The sequence below is a fragment of the Anopheles funestus genome, chromosome 3RL (genome assembly GCF_943734845.2).
Source record: "Anopheles funestus chromosome 3RL, idAnoFuneDA-416_04, whole genome shotgun sequence".
Classification (NCBI taxonomy): Eukaryota; Metazoa; Arthropoda; class Insecta; order Diptera; family Culicidae; genus Anopheles; species Anopheles funestus.
The window spans coordinates 81,769,831-81,783,817 of NC_064599.1; the positions used below are offsets into that span (position 1 = coordinate 81,769,831).

Consider the following 13,987-nt stretch of genomic DNA (forward strand, 5'->3'; position numbering starts at 1 on the left):
GCCCTCAGATGTCTGTGCCAGAAGTTGTTTGAGGAACCAAGTTCCATACCCTATTTGAGAAAATGTAAAATTTTCCTCATTTTTGCACCAACTTTTGCCTATAACTCGGTCGGTATCCAACGGATCGCCAATCTTTAACCTCTGGTCGATAGATGGCACCAATGGCTACATTTTCTTCTTGGACGGCCATGCCCTCAGATGTCTGTGCCAGAAGTTATTTGAGGAACCAAGTTCCTTACCCTGTTTGAGAAAATGTAAAATTTTCCTCTATTTTGAGTAATTTAGCAAAATTGAAAAATATGATATATTTTAATGCGAATTTTGTTGCAATAAGTTTCTTTTCACTCAAATAGTGCTTTAAATTTAAAGAAGAATAAAAAATCAGAAAAAAATTTTTTAAAAATTTTCAACTCGAAAATTTTATAAGGGGTACCCCTTGCCATTTTTTTGAGAAATTTTGCAAAAAAATTTAAATTGATTTATTTTAATGCCAATTGGTTGAAATAAGTTTCTTTTCACTCAAACCGATCCGACTCCGGCAAAATTTATAATTTATCCATCACTACTCACTATACGGCACGTAAATACGTCCGCCCTATAGGTTAGTATTAAAATAATAAATAAAAATAAAAATCATCGCACATGTACGAAAGACTGATCTGATTGGTGAGTTTACATCAACAACTATGCAAGTACGGAACACAAACATTTAACACACGAGCTGTGTGCATGTGCAACATGTGCAACAAAAATGTCTCGCCAGGAAGAGCCGAACGCGCAACAAGGCTGAAGAAGCTGACGAAGGTGAAATCACTCTTCCGATCTGCATTCAAGCATCGCAGACAGATATGTGACCTGTTTAGATCGGCCAGGGTTTGGCCGTCGTCTATCTTGACATTTTACGCTAAAAAAATAAAGACATGCCACCATCGAGACACGAGTGCTGCGCCCCAAAAACAAGGGAGAGACGATTTCTAAGTGACGGGGCCCCGAAAGACGGGGTGTCCTGTGAAATTGCAGTAAACATAAACAAATACTTCACATTCCAGGGAGCTATAGCTCTCGTTCGCTCTTTCTCACTCGCCCGCGAGTTTCGTCAAAGGAGACATGTAGCAGAGCAGCGAGCATAAGCGCGAGCAGCACGCACAAAACGCGAAACAAATACATATGTTATGCTATCGGTCGCTCTTTTTTCTTCTAGCGGTACCCCCTTCCCCCCAACCCCCTTCAGCACTGGGTGGCACTGTTGAGAAGTATCATCGGTTCAATTTACGCAGCGGTTGCATTTTGTCCCGGCGTTTTGTTTTCTATTTTTGCCGGGTTGTCGCGCTCACTTTGTTTGTACAAAATGAAAGAAAGAAAAACCAAAAAGCAACTGCAGTTCATTTTTGCTCCCCGACAACAGCAACAATGCATTCCTGTTTTTGTTTTTTTGTGTTGCTCTTTTTTGTTTTACTTCTTTCCATCTCTCGCTTGTGGTTTTCTTGACGACGGCCTGATTTTATTATGCTACGCGGCTTTCCTCCATTCATACACAGCAACAGTCCGGTTCGTTATGTTTTATTTAGCGGCCACCTGATTAAACATCCGACGATGGAGATTTGGTGTTTCGATTTGTAAATTTCTATTAATTAACCCCATTTTCTGGGACGCATAGTTAGGATCGGAAAAACGCTGATAGTAATTATGCATTTTAGTGGAAAAAAAATTGTCATTGTTTGTAACCGAAATAGTTTTATCACACACAAAAGGACACAAAAGCGACACAACGTCGATGTGCCGATAAAATATTCATCAGGCTCACACCCCAATTCGACATGAAACAAACGATAATATAAGTAGCATTATCATGGATGCAGCTATTCTAAACGCGGAGGGAAATCATCTCTAACGAAACTGTCGCTGCACTAACGTTATTCCAGTCACAATTGCGTAGCAACAATGGTCGGTACCATGGTCACACGCCTTGTCGTTCGGTCTAATTACAGTGGAACGCCGATTATCCGGGGTACTTGGGACCGGATTAATGCCGGTTAATCGATTTCCACGGATAATAGTCCCGTAAATATCAAGTTCATTTATATATCTAGATCAAGCGTATATAGTATCTATATACTATACTTTGGTTGTTCTTTTGATGCTAAAACTGATTCTGGATCAAGCAAATTATATTAAATAACAACTAAAATTTAGCACGTAAAATAAAATCATTTCAAATATATCGTTTGGTGATGATTTTAATAATTTTAATCAATCTGACATCAGTACGAATGTTCACCACGGTTGAACAGCAGTCAATTTTCGGCGCACGGTTAATCCGCCCGCCGGTTAATCCGCCCCCGGATGATCGACGTTCTACTGTATATCCCTCTGGTCGTGGATCGAATCTCATCTATACCGGGCCTGCTCGCTACGACAAGACTTGATCCTGTATGATTGTTGAAGTTTGTTATTAATTTTATAACTTTTCTATTCTATCTTCGGTAAGGATTCTATATTAGCTTGTTGACATAACAGAGCTTAAATGTTTTACAATGATTTACCGTGTTCGAAAGACATGTAAAAACAATGTTAAGCGAATGCGAAAATTTAGTGTAAATGCAAGACTGTCGATGCTGATCAGGGCGCAATGATTTATGTGCTTTATAGCAAATGTGTATCAAATGTGTTGTACGGGGGTAAAAAAAAGGGCCAAATTGTGCTGATACCTTTTAACAAACTCGACTCGGCACTACCACACCATTTATCCCTCCATCCTGCGAAACACGCGCAAACCGAAATTCTTTCCCTTTTGCTCACTAATGTTATGTTTACGTGCGTATTAAAGGTGTGCGTGTATACGTGTGTCTGCGTGTGTGTGTGCGTAATGTTTCGGTCAGAAGGGAAAAAGGAATCAAACACGAAACAGTGTACGGTAGGGGAGAGAAAAGAACCAAAAGGGCAGAAAAGGTCTGTGGCGCACAACACACTGCTTCTTGGCCGGATGACGGCAGTTCGTTCGTTCGTTCGTTCGTTCGCTACGAGCAAAGGAAACTCTGAGCCGGCGTCAATCGACCGTACACACCGGTGTCAACGACCTCGCGCAGTGTACACAGCCCCACACACACACACACGCGCGCGCGCACACACACGGCTCCTGGGTGTATTCACACACCGTTTCCACGCTCTTCTTCATGCAGCAGGCGCGCACACGGAACAACACGACGAACAACAAGGGGTATAGTAGAGCTACAATTCCAATAAAAGCGCGAGAGCATTTATGCTACGGCTGCATGCTGCTACTGAGCGAGAACAACATGCAGGAGAGGCACAAAAATGCATGAAACACGTTGTGAAAGTAAGTCCAGGCATTATTACATTTTGGAAGATGTGCTACATGCGCTTTTGCTCGCGAAGACACATTTGTCGAACTTCGTTTTCTTGCAAAGACGGTTGGATATTTTCTTCCCACAATAAGCAAAAAAAAACAAACAACAACCCAATCTAGTAGACGATAACGTAAAAAGCCACCTCTAATTTGTGTGCATTTTTGCATGCATTTCGATGCACTATTTTTCTCCTTTTCCGATCACTCTCCGTCTCACAAACACACACTCGCACACTCGCGCTTTACACAGCAGAGGCACGCTTCATCTAAAACTTACCTCAATAATAATTCGATTTTCAATTGAAGCACGCACAAACAAACTGTAATGCGGCGTCGTCGTCGTCGTCGTCGGCTGCTGCCGTATCGTGTGTCACTGATATTTCTATTTTTATTTCACCACGGGACCAGTAAACGAGCGTGGATCGGAATCAAATGCACTGGGTGCGCCCCAGGCAGCACAACAGTGTCCCTGGCCCGGGGGGTTGTGAGCGCGCCGCCTTTCGACGAATTAATTGACGACTTGTTTTTTCTCCAACGCGAAGCGTAAAAGCCTTCCCCGCTCACGTGGGGCAGAGACTTCCACGAATAAATGCTATCATCAATTTTCGAAACTAGCAGCCAGCACTATTATCACCGAGCACATTCTTTGCACCGATCGACTGATCTACAGTGCCCGGTTAGAAATGTAAAACAATAACCACACCACTCACAACGTTACGTCCTGCACTGTAACGCTACACATTCCTTCGTTGCAACACACACTGTAATAGGGGTTTTCAACCAAACTAGCTTTATCGTAAGCAATCGAAGGGAATTATTCACATGTTATTTTTGTTTTCTTTCCGCCGCTAATCATTATTTGTGCAATTGCAAGTTGATGCTCACTACACTTTGTTTTACGCAATATTGTTTCACACTCGACACGTGGATTTCTTTTTTTTTTGCTGCTTTTTTCTTATGAACTGATGTCACTATTTCGTTCACGTACGTTTTCTGCGAAAAAGAATAATATTATCACTTAAATTTATTGATAAAATACCGGAAAACGATTTTTGATTTTTTTTAATGAAAGGGTTTTATTCTGTAATTACACTCACGATCATAATAAAATGTAAATAAAACGATTGCGATTTTCATGATATTAAAGTAAGGGAAAATGTGTAACATTAAATGCATACGATCAACTGTCATATCGTACGATCACTCCCCCTAACTTCCCGTAACGTCCCGTAACGATAATTTGACAATAACAAACACCGTATCAAAATGTCCGACCTTTGCCCTTTTCTGTAATAACCGCGATGATATTGGACGTGAATGTACCATTTGCCGACTGTCGTCGTAACAGGAATGTTCGTCATCGGGACAATTGCGTTGATAATTGATAATTCCACAGGTAAAACCGATGTTGTTTTTCCCCCTTATTATTATTACTTTTTTTGTTGTTATTGTCAACGTACATTTCACTGGAAAGAAGTTCCGGAGTGGAACAAAAAGTACCACCAAAAACCAATTCCTGGCGGCCTGCTGCATGTGCAATCTTTATTACACAATGATACGATTATTATCGCAAACGGCAGCGGCGCCAGGCGCCTGCACGGAGGTTGTTTTTCGCTGTTTAGCTTCATGTTGACTATGACGTCATTGTGTGTTCCCATAATTTAACGTACCTCGGCGCATTCTCCCCCCACCCCCCCATGTTAGCTCTTTAGCCCGTTTTTCTAACCCCAACCAAATAAGCGCCAGGGTATGTGACTTTCCTGTAGTTGTGTGTAGTTTTAAATGAAACAACAAAAATAATAGTTTGTTCCTGTGTGACAGAGAGAGCGAGAGAGGGCAATTTGGGTCGATGTAAAAAAAAACAAGTTCTATCCGGTACTATAAAAATACTCGTTGTGGACAAATATCATCTGGCATTTCCTGTAAACTCAACACAAACGATCACACATCGGGCGCCATTTCAATGTCCAATCCCCGGCACATTTCCAATGGTACACGTCATGCTACACAACGATTAACTTTGCCTTGTGTGTATTACTATTCAAGACACATACCACAAAAACAACCACTTCCTCCTTCATCCCCCCTAATCAACCCACCGCCGACGGCTAGCGCTCCTGCTTCTCTGCGTCACACTAAAGTCAGAAGATTGCGCCACGGTCAACAAAACACCATACGTCACCTGCACGTCAAGGCGTTTTGCTTGCGCAAAAGAAAACAACACTTCATATATATTTGACGAAGGGAATAGGCAAAACAAGATTAGCAGCAAGAAGAAACATGGAAGCTAGGTTGTCTCAGAAACACACCACCCCCCCCCCCCCTCCCCACTTCCCCTCCCCGTTTTACCCGATAGCCATCGCCATCATATTATCACACGCATTGACCAACAACCAATGCAACATTATCACCAATCATACCCCCCTCCACCCCTCCCCCCTCACACACAAAACTCCCGACCCAGATATGTCGATAGAGGAGGCTCCTGTATTCAGGGGTTCCACTACGGAACATTTTCTGGGCCGTTTTTTTTCTCTCACACTTCTTAATGCGAAGGTTTTAGTTGCGTAAACCCATTCTTCCACCTCCCCACCCCCCTTTAAGCGGCATCAAAAATAACAACGGCACTTTTGTTACACTTCCGGCTAAGGTGGCGCAAGCGCCATTCTTGATCAAAGCTGACAACAGTACGGACCCTCCCCTATCATAACGCAACCAGCACCATGACATAAGAATGATCATGCGTATAGCAGGCAGCGCACATGTCATCCATTTCCACAGGAAAGGGCATGTTTGACGGTCGACCCAAGCTCCCCAAGGCGGGATGAGCTTCGGACTTAAAAAAAACCCGAGCTTTTACCAGCCACCGCTTCCGGTAAAAGATGACAAAGTAACAGCAAAACAATACTTTCTCTACATTCCAATGACAGTACACACACACACACAAACACACATTAATGTCCAGTGACACTATTTTTTCGAAACAAAAACACTTGCTATAAGCGAATTACAACGACGAACTATCTTCAACGCTACAAAAACGCCGATGGGGCCTCACTATCTTTACCTTCTTCAAACCTTTCCGAAGGGTTTCCTTCTTCTCGGTTTTATTCTCTTATCGGTATGAGAACCTCATTTCATTACACACACAAAAAACACAACACTACAATGCCAACATCTAATGCTTACGCGGCTGCTGCTGATCGCGGGTGAAAAAAACGGTTACATTGGCTTCGATTTACACAGCGGGCGGCTGCTGATAAGAAATTAGTCTAAGAATGTCCCTCCACCCTTACTCTCTCTCCCTCCCTCTCTCGTTTAGTTTTGCTTCCAATCATTCCACAACACGACATCTACTGTGTGTGTGTGTGTGTTTGTAGTGCTGTTGTTACGCTACGAAGCGACAATTAATCATTTCCGACTAAAGATGAGAATAACAACTTTTTTTCTCACAGTGAGTTGAATCAGCGTAGAGGAGTGAATCTTTTACTCACTCTTATGAGATTCGCACACACAAAAACATGGCCATTTTTTTTACTCTATACAGTGGAACGCTGATTATCCGTGCTCATCGGGACTCGGTCCCTGACGGATAAGCGAATATCACGGATAATAGACACAACTTTTTTTTATTCATAAATAAATGTTAATCTTTAGTGCGTAATGGGTGAACTTTTTTTTTCTAAAGATGTTAATTTTCTTACGTGAACTTTGCTAAATAAATCTGTTCTATTAGGTCGAAACTGAGCCAGGTTCACTGTTGAGAGTTGCAAAAAAAAAATTTAACTAAAATTGTCGGGTCACCCTGTTTTTTCCATCTATTTACCTTTCACTTTATTTATTTACTTTTACATCAAATTCTCCATGTTGCCATGATCTGTGTTAATATTAATAGTTTTTTTTGTTGATAAAAAATATTATATAAAGTAGTTATATAAATATAAAAATATTAACATATTTTTCTTCATATCTATACGTTTAGATACAACATAAGTTATGTTGTCGTATATAAAAAAAAATATTCATACAAATGAATGTTTAATCTGCATCTCGTGGTCAAACTTCATCATCAACTGCATCAATTTGATGCAGTAAAAATGGTCAATAAAAAAAACAATCAATAAATAAAGCTTCCTTAAGCAATCGATCGAAGGACAACAGCGAAGAAAAACGATATGTACGACTGTATGTGTGTGTGTGTTTAGAATTTTAGATATTTCCTCTTCATTTCTTCCGTTCCGGGAATGTCACGTTCGCCTTAGCACAACGCTTTAAAGGTTGGAACAATTTCTTCACCAGAAGACGCATAAAAACATTTCATATTTACTTTCATCTTCCGGCCTCTGTCTGCTTTCTTGACCAATGTGTGACACTTTTTTTCCGCATCCGGTTTTATCTGCCATTTCCAAGCCGCAACACTCCCAAGTAGCAAGATAAACGATTGCAGATGAGTTCATGCTATTGAAAATAGCTTATCGGTTTCGTCGACAAATAATCAGCATTCCAATATTACTAACGTGTATATACCCGGTTGATGTTTATCTTTTCCATTGGAGGTTATAAAATTAGCCAGACGAAAACAGACAGGACAGACGAGAAGGAGCAAAAGAAGAAAAAAAAACAAGCCAACTGTTCGTTTCTATTGCGTATTTATAAAAATAGTTCACGTGTGTGTGCCCAAACACGTCTCGAACATTCAAAGCTGACCGAGTGCCCTTTTCATTTTTCGTTCCCTGATGCTTGCATGAAGTGCGATTGTGCTGAAACAAGTAAATTTGGGAAACTAAGCAATAAACATCTTTTTTTTCACTAATATTTTCACTTAGGAGAAAAAGAAGCAAAAGGCGTCACTATAACAGTAAAGCATTGTTTAATGTAAAATTTCCCTATTTTGCTGTTGGAAAACTAAAGCTTAATTTGAAACCATTGTTGTGATGTCAAGTGACAACGGATCCATTTCGGGGGGAGGAAAAATCCACCCACCAACCAACCAAGTGCACAACGCAAAAGATGACTCCTTAATGATTTGTTTTGCTTTGCGCGCCCAAAACATTGGCACCGCACACCATATCATGTACAACACATTTCAACTCTGTTGCTACCACACCACTACACACGCAGAAGCACACTACGTTTCGCACAAACGATTCGTTTTTTTTTTCCTCCGAATCATCCACCAACAACGCTGCGTTGCTGCGGCGTACTACGGTATTAAAACGCACTGTGAACAGCACTTTTCTTCGATAGATTTTTCACCCGATCTGTTGTGCACTTTCGATTGATAATTATTCGCCTGCATCAACCTGTCAAACATCATTTCAGCCACTTTTATTTTGCCACATTCGCGTCGTGCACACCGCGCTTCCTGTTTCACAAGGCCAACAACACCATACTATATCGAGCGTTGGCGTCATAGAGATCTAAAACGTACTACGAAAATTCTACGCCTAACCGCACGTCCTCGCGTAGTAGTTCGGAATTTTTGTACAGCCATTCATGATCCCGCTCAATATGGAGAAAGAGAAACTGACGAAACGAGAGCGAGAGAGCGAGCAGTTGAATTTCACACACACGCGCACATACACACACACACACTCAGCCAAACACTTACACACACTCGAACGACTCATCTAACCAACACTCATGCGCGGGCAACACCAACAATAGGAGCCACGGTTCCATTGATAAAAATACTCATCGTAACGTACACCCGTAACTACACTCTCAACTTATACACACCGTACGAACGAAAACAACAGTAGCACCATCTCATCTTTCTTCCCTATCCCTATCGAATATGCTTTTTCATGCAACACTATTACTAAAATCCGGCAAATGGCACGTAGAGTAAATCGCGCAAATTATTAGAATATTAACGCCTATTAGCGGTTCAACAAGAGAGAGAGAGAGAGGGAGCACATGAAACGGAAAGATATTATTCAAATTCTTACTATATGAAACACAGTAGGCACAAAGCCATACACACCTACTGCAATGAAAACAACAACAGTAGAAAACCCAAAACTAACAATAAAAAACAATAAATGATATGCTCCCACAGTGTGATCAAATTAGAATTCCGTAGCTGACGGAACGAAAACAAAATAATAACGGCAATAATGCGTACCCAACAAGAGAGTTACGGGTGAAATGGTTTTCACAAACACAGGCGCGTGCACGCACAAACGCAAAGACGCAGAGGAGTTGCCATCTTTTTTTCTGGCAAAACAGCGGCCGGGAGGGTGGGGGGCGGCCCTATCGTCTTTATTAGCGAGACACGATCTTTCACGCACACTATTCAATCACACAATCCGTTTTTGTTCCGCCTGTTTTGCGTCGTTGATAAAAAAAAACTAACCGATACGCATTTTCTTTCCTTGCCGCGCTGTATGTATGTACACGGTATTGTAAGAACTCGATTGTATACACACTAAATCAACAATATTAATTAGCTTCCAGTGTAGCGGATACTTCCTTTCCTTTTCCGTGCCGATCGCAAACATGTACAACACTGTGGGCCCAACCAGTATTCCGAACACTTCCATGCACACATACATACATACACACATAGCAGAGCAGACACGTTGCTCGCCTAACACGCATTTTGCAGGCCCGAACGAATACGGGGTTATTTTTTTTCTGTCGATTCATCGTGTACTGCTCATCTTCCACACGCTCTCGCCCTTTTACAAATACGGGCGCATACATGGAAACATGGCAAAACCGGCGCGAGGAGTTGGGTCACCATCATGCACGGCACTGTACCAAAAAAAAACACCCTTCCCTTATTACTTCCGGCTTTTGGGTGCATTTACAATCTCTTGCCCCGCGGTTTTCCAACGCGAACGAAATCTTCCACCAGCGCTTGATGGTGCTTAAAGCAAAACACTTTTCTCCTTCAACGCTACAAACACGACTGACTGCGATGGCGACGGACTGACGACGACGTGGAATTGACGTCGATCTGGCGAGATGATGCTGCCCTGCGGGATGGTATCCTGCTAGCGGCCGCATACCTTATGCGATATGTTCGCACACACCAAAAACAAAAAAAAACACACACACACACCATTTCTATTGCTTAAAAACAAACACAAAGGCATGTTGGTTTGGTTTAACATCCATCACGGTATCGACATTGCTGTTTTGCGGTTTCACGTAAAACTGCACGAGAATAACTAATTTGTATACATTTCTCGTGAATCTCACACTACTTTAACCGGAACACTAACCGCTTATCGAAGAGATATTTCACCGGGGAGGAATTATTAACCAAAAAAGGCAATGCTTACACACGAATTGGTCAGCTTCAGCCTCCTATAAGCTGTATATACCGAGCTGATCGAGCAACCTACTATCGTTCGTCAAACAATCGACACGGCTTGCGATTTTCAACTGTCTGCACATATTATGACGGACTCGGCCGTGATCCTATAGTCCGTTACGACTGTATCACGCGCGCCCATAGTTGGGCGATAAAATTAAGCGTAGTCGAGTTGATGCTTGATGTTAAATTTTTGGAAGGAAATCTGTCTACAAAATTTGTACAACTAGGTGTGAAATTCTTCGTTATAATGAGTGTAAAACAGAAAATTCCAATCTAAACTACATAATTATCGTTCATATTATGATCCGACTGTAATCCCATAGTTCATTATGGCGTATCGCAATTTTTATAAACATCCCAACTGCCTGGTATAAACGTACGTTTGAGCGATGAAAAAATTATTTAAATTTTTTTTTATTTTTTTTTTTTGCAGTTAGTAACTTTATTTTCCTGTTTATTAACAGGGCCATAAATTACACACAGTTAAAGCTAAATATAATTACTTAAACACACATCATGCAGTATCATCGTACAAGAGAAGCAAGTATTACTGCAGAGCACAGTGGAATAAAAATGGAAACAATTCTTGAACTGCTTATCATTGCCATTAGAGGTCAACATCAATTAAACCATCAATCTAAAAACGCGTTCGATTCCAGTTTACCGTTCGAGACGCAAACTTTTGTGTTAATTCAATTGACCATTGATATTCTCAATTGAAGATATTTTGGAACAATTACAGCGGATCGTCTCGATTGAGCTACATAGGAACGCAAACGGAAACAATAGTTGCAACCCGCGAGTATTTTAACTTATTAATGTACTACTACTACTATTAATGCTTCAAAAATTAATGTTAAACCCATTTCTGCTGAATACAGCACGTTTTTTCCCATTGCGAAACCCTACAACGGATCGCTAACGAACCGCATTTGTAGTGTTTTTCCGACACGTCAAAATACGCACAACATATCGCCGGGGCACCGGGAGGATGAGCATAATGCAAACGATAGCACATAACGCACTTTTGGGCTAACAATACCGGAAGGAAGGAATCTTTGTGCATACTTCCTAGAACGGGAAAGATTGACCCAATGATCGAACAAGCGGGACTAAGGGTTGAAAAGCGAATGTAAAACAAAAGTGCGGATGGAAAAATGCGTGCGTACGAAGCATGTTGTGTGTCGCTAGCGCAAACAGGCCGCGTAACAAGTGGGGTCCCGGTGCGTGCTATGTACGGGTTAGCTTTGCGCAGTGGCGATATCGTAACCAATGAGGTACAACCGAGGTGCGATTATTGCTAGTTGAAAACTAATACCAATACCCCGCCTTGGGGACGTGAAATACCGTCCGCTATGGCAATTTTTGCAAGCTTCGAAAGAGGCGCCTAATCAGATCATACAATCGGACGCAAGGGAGGAGGACTATACTTCAGCATCCTTATGCGTCTTGACCGCGACGTACTATTTCTTATGCTGCCGCTACCTTCTTACGATCAGAAGGACAGACGGTATCTTACGGTTGGTCCCGTGAAGTTAAACATCCAATTGCACTGACATGTTCTGGGATCAATAGACTCTGATGAAACGAAGCTAAGTAATTTGACCATCGGAAACCTACTCGTGACGAATTAAATAACGAGAGTAAAGGTGAGAGCAGGAACATACTTCATCGTAATTGAATTACCAATTCAATCTCATGCTTGAAGACATCAGACGAAAACAACATTCCGATGCGTGGCAAAGTGCACGTTTCAATTGTCTTAACGAATATAATAGACGTGAGACGATTGTCCGTAATCAAGACCTGAAAAGAACGACATGACGTGAATTAGAACGCAGTTCAAAACTTATCGAATCGAAGAAGGTGTATTTCTGGACAGTTTAATGCTAGTAAAACATTCTTGGACTAAGGACGTAGCAGTTATACTCGACACGTTCAATCCAAAACAGCGTGAAGTGCATTAGCTAAACTTCTTTGGAATGGCAATATGCCCTCAATAACAGATTCTTAATTGACACGGCTTCAAATGAGTATATTACCTAGGACCTTCATCATTCTCATCCTCGAATTCTGTAAGGATCAGAAAGTAATATCTGTAGCATTATTTGAGCATTATTTGTGTGAAAAGAAACATATTTCAACCAATTGACATTAAAATAAATCAATTTATAAAATTTTGAAAAATTTCCCAAAAAAAAAGCTAAGGCTATTATAGCCTTATGAAATTTTCAAATTTTTATATTTTTTTAAATTTTTTCTGATTTTTTACTCTTTTTTAATTTAAAGCATTATTTGAGTGAAAAGAAACTCATTGCAACCAATTGGCATTAAAATAAATCAATTTAAATTTTTTTGCAAAATTTCTCAAAAAAATGGCAAGGGGTACCCCTTATGAAATTTTCGAGTTGAAAATTTTTTAAAATTTTTTTTCTGATTTTTTAATCTTTTTTTAATTTAAAGCACTATTTAAGTGAAAAGAAACTTATTGCAACAAATTCCCATTAAAATATACCACATTTTTCAATTTTGCTAAATTACTCAAACAGGGTAGGGAACTTGGTTCCTCGAATAACCTCTGGCACAGACATCACAAGCCTTATAAATTTAGCTAAATTTCACTAACGCGATAATTGCTTAGCTCTTAGTGACGGGGTGATATTGGTCGTTATTGAATGAAAATCGGGATGTGCGCGGACGCACTTCCCGGCTACCAAAAATTGCGCATACGAGTTATCCACATGAGGGATAATCGCAGGGGTCAACCCAACCGAAGTGCAATGGGAGAGCCTCGCCCTGGGGGAACCGCCTTCGTGATCACGGTAACCCCTATGCCAGGTAAGTATGCTTTCGCCGTGCCTCGCCGAACCTTCCCATTGCAGGGCGACATGTCCCGCTAGTGATGGTTTGCATCAACAAACAATAGGACTTCATTCGTCTTATCGTCTTCCCATTATGAATGTCCTTACAGGACATTACAGGGTTTGTATAACTTTGCTAGGTAACCAGGAATATCATTGTACGCACAAGTCGTGGAAATGAAGGGAACGAGAATCAGTTCATAGTTCATAGAATGATATTCAAGCCGGCAAGGAAACGTACATGCAGCATTGAGAATCTATGCATTTTGACGAGATAGGCGTTCCCAGGAAAAACAACTCTTGCATTACACTTACCGAGCGAACATTCAGAAGATGTAGAAAATCGATACATGGCTTCCGGAATCATTCATGCACAGTAATTGTGAGCTCAAAAGTGTTGTTAGCTTCCCCGGCAATTCCACTGTCAACAAA

General features: G+C 41.0%; 3 protein-coding genes and 2 non-coding genes across 22 annotated transcripts in view; 2 read left to right on the forward strand and 3 right to left on the reverse strand.

Moving 5' to 3' along the window:
- The window catches only part of LOC125771768 (insulin-like receptor), a 28,781-nt gene extending 17,989 nt beyond the window's left edge, over positions 1-10,792 (reverse strand). For 2 of the 12 annotated variants that reach the window (XM_049442744.1, XM_049442732.1), the window contains exons 1-2: positions 8,590-9,917; positions 3,645-4,360 (exon numbers count right to left, since the gene is read on the reverse strand). The gene's annotated coding sequence lies outside the window, so the exon portion shown is untranslated. The other 10 variants (XM_049442733.1, XM_049442736.1, XM_049442742.1 and 7 more) reach the window with 10 other exon arrangements.
- The window catches only part of LOC125771824 (uncharacterized), a 225,059-nt gene that overhangs the window by 30,481 nt on the left and 180,591 nt on the right, over positions 1-13,987 (forward strand). The gene's annotated exons all lie outside the window — the stretch shown is intronic.
- LOC125771829 (splicing factor 3A subunit 2-like) overlaps positions 1-13,987 on the reverse strand; it is a 227,593-nt gene that overhangs the window by 27,249 nt on the left and 186,357 nt on the right. The gene's annotated exons all lie outside the window — the stretch shown is intronic.
- LOC125772506 (U4 spliceosomal RNA) lies at positions 11,938-12,078 on the forward strand. The gene has a single exon (XR_007419535.1). It is a non-coding gene; the product is annotated as a U4 spliceosomal RNA (small nuclear RNA).
- LOC125772495 (U1 spliceosomal RNA) lies at positions 13,377-13,540 on the reverse strand. Its single transcript, XR_007419524.1, has one exon. It is a non-coding gene; the product is annotated as a U1 spliceosomal RNA (small nuclear RNA).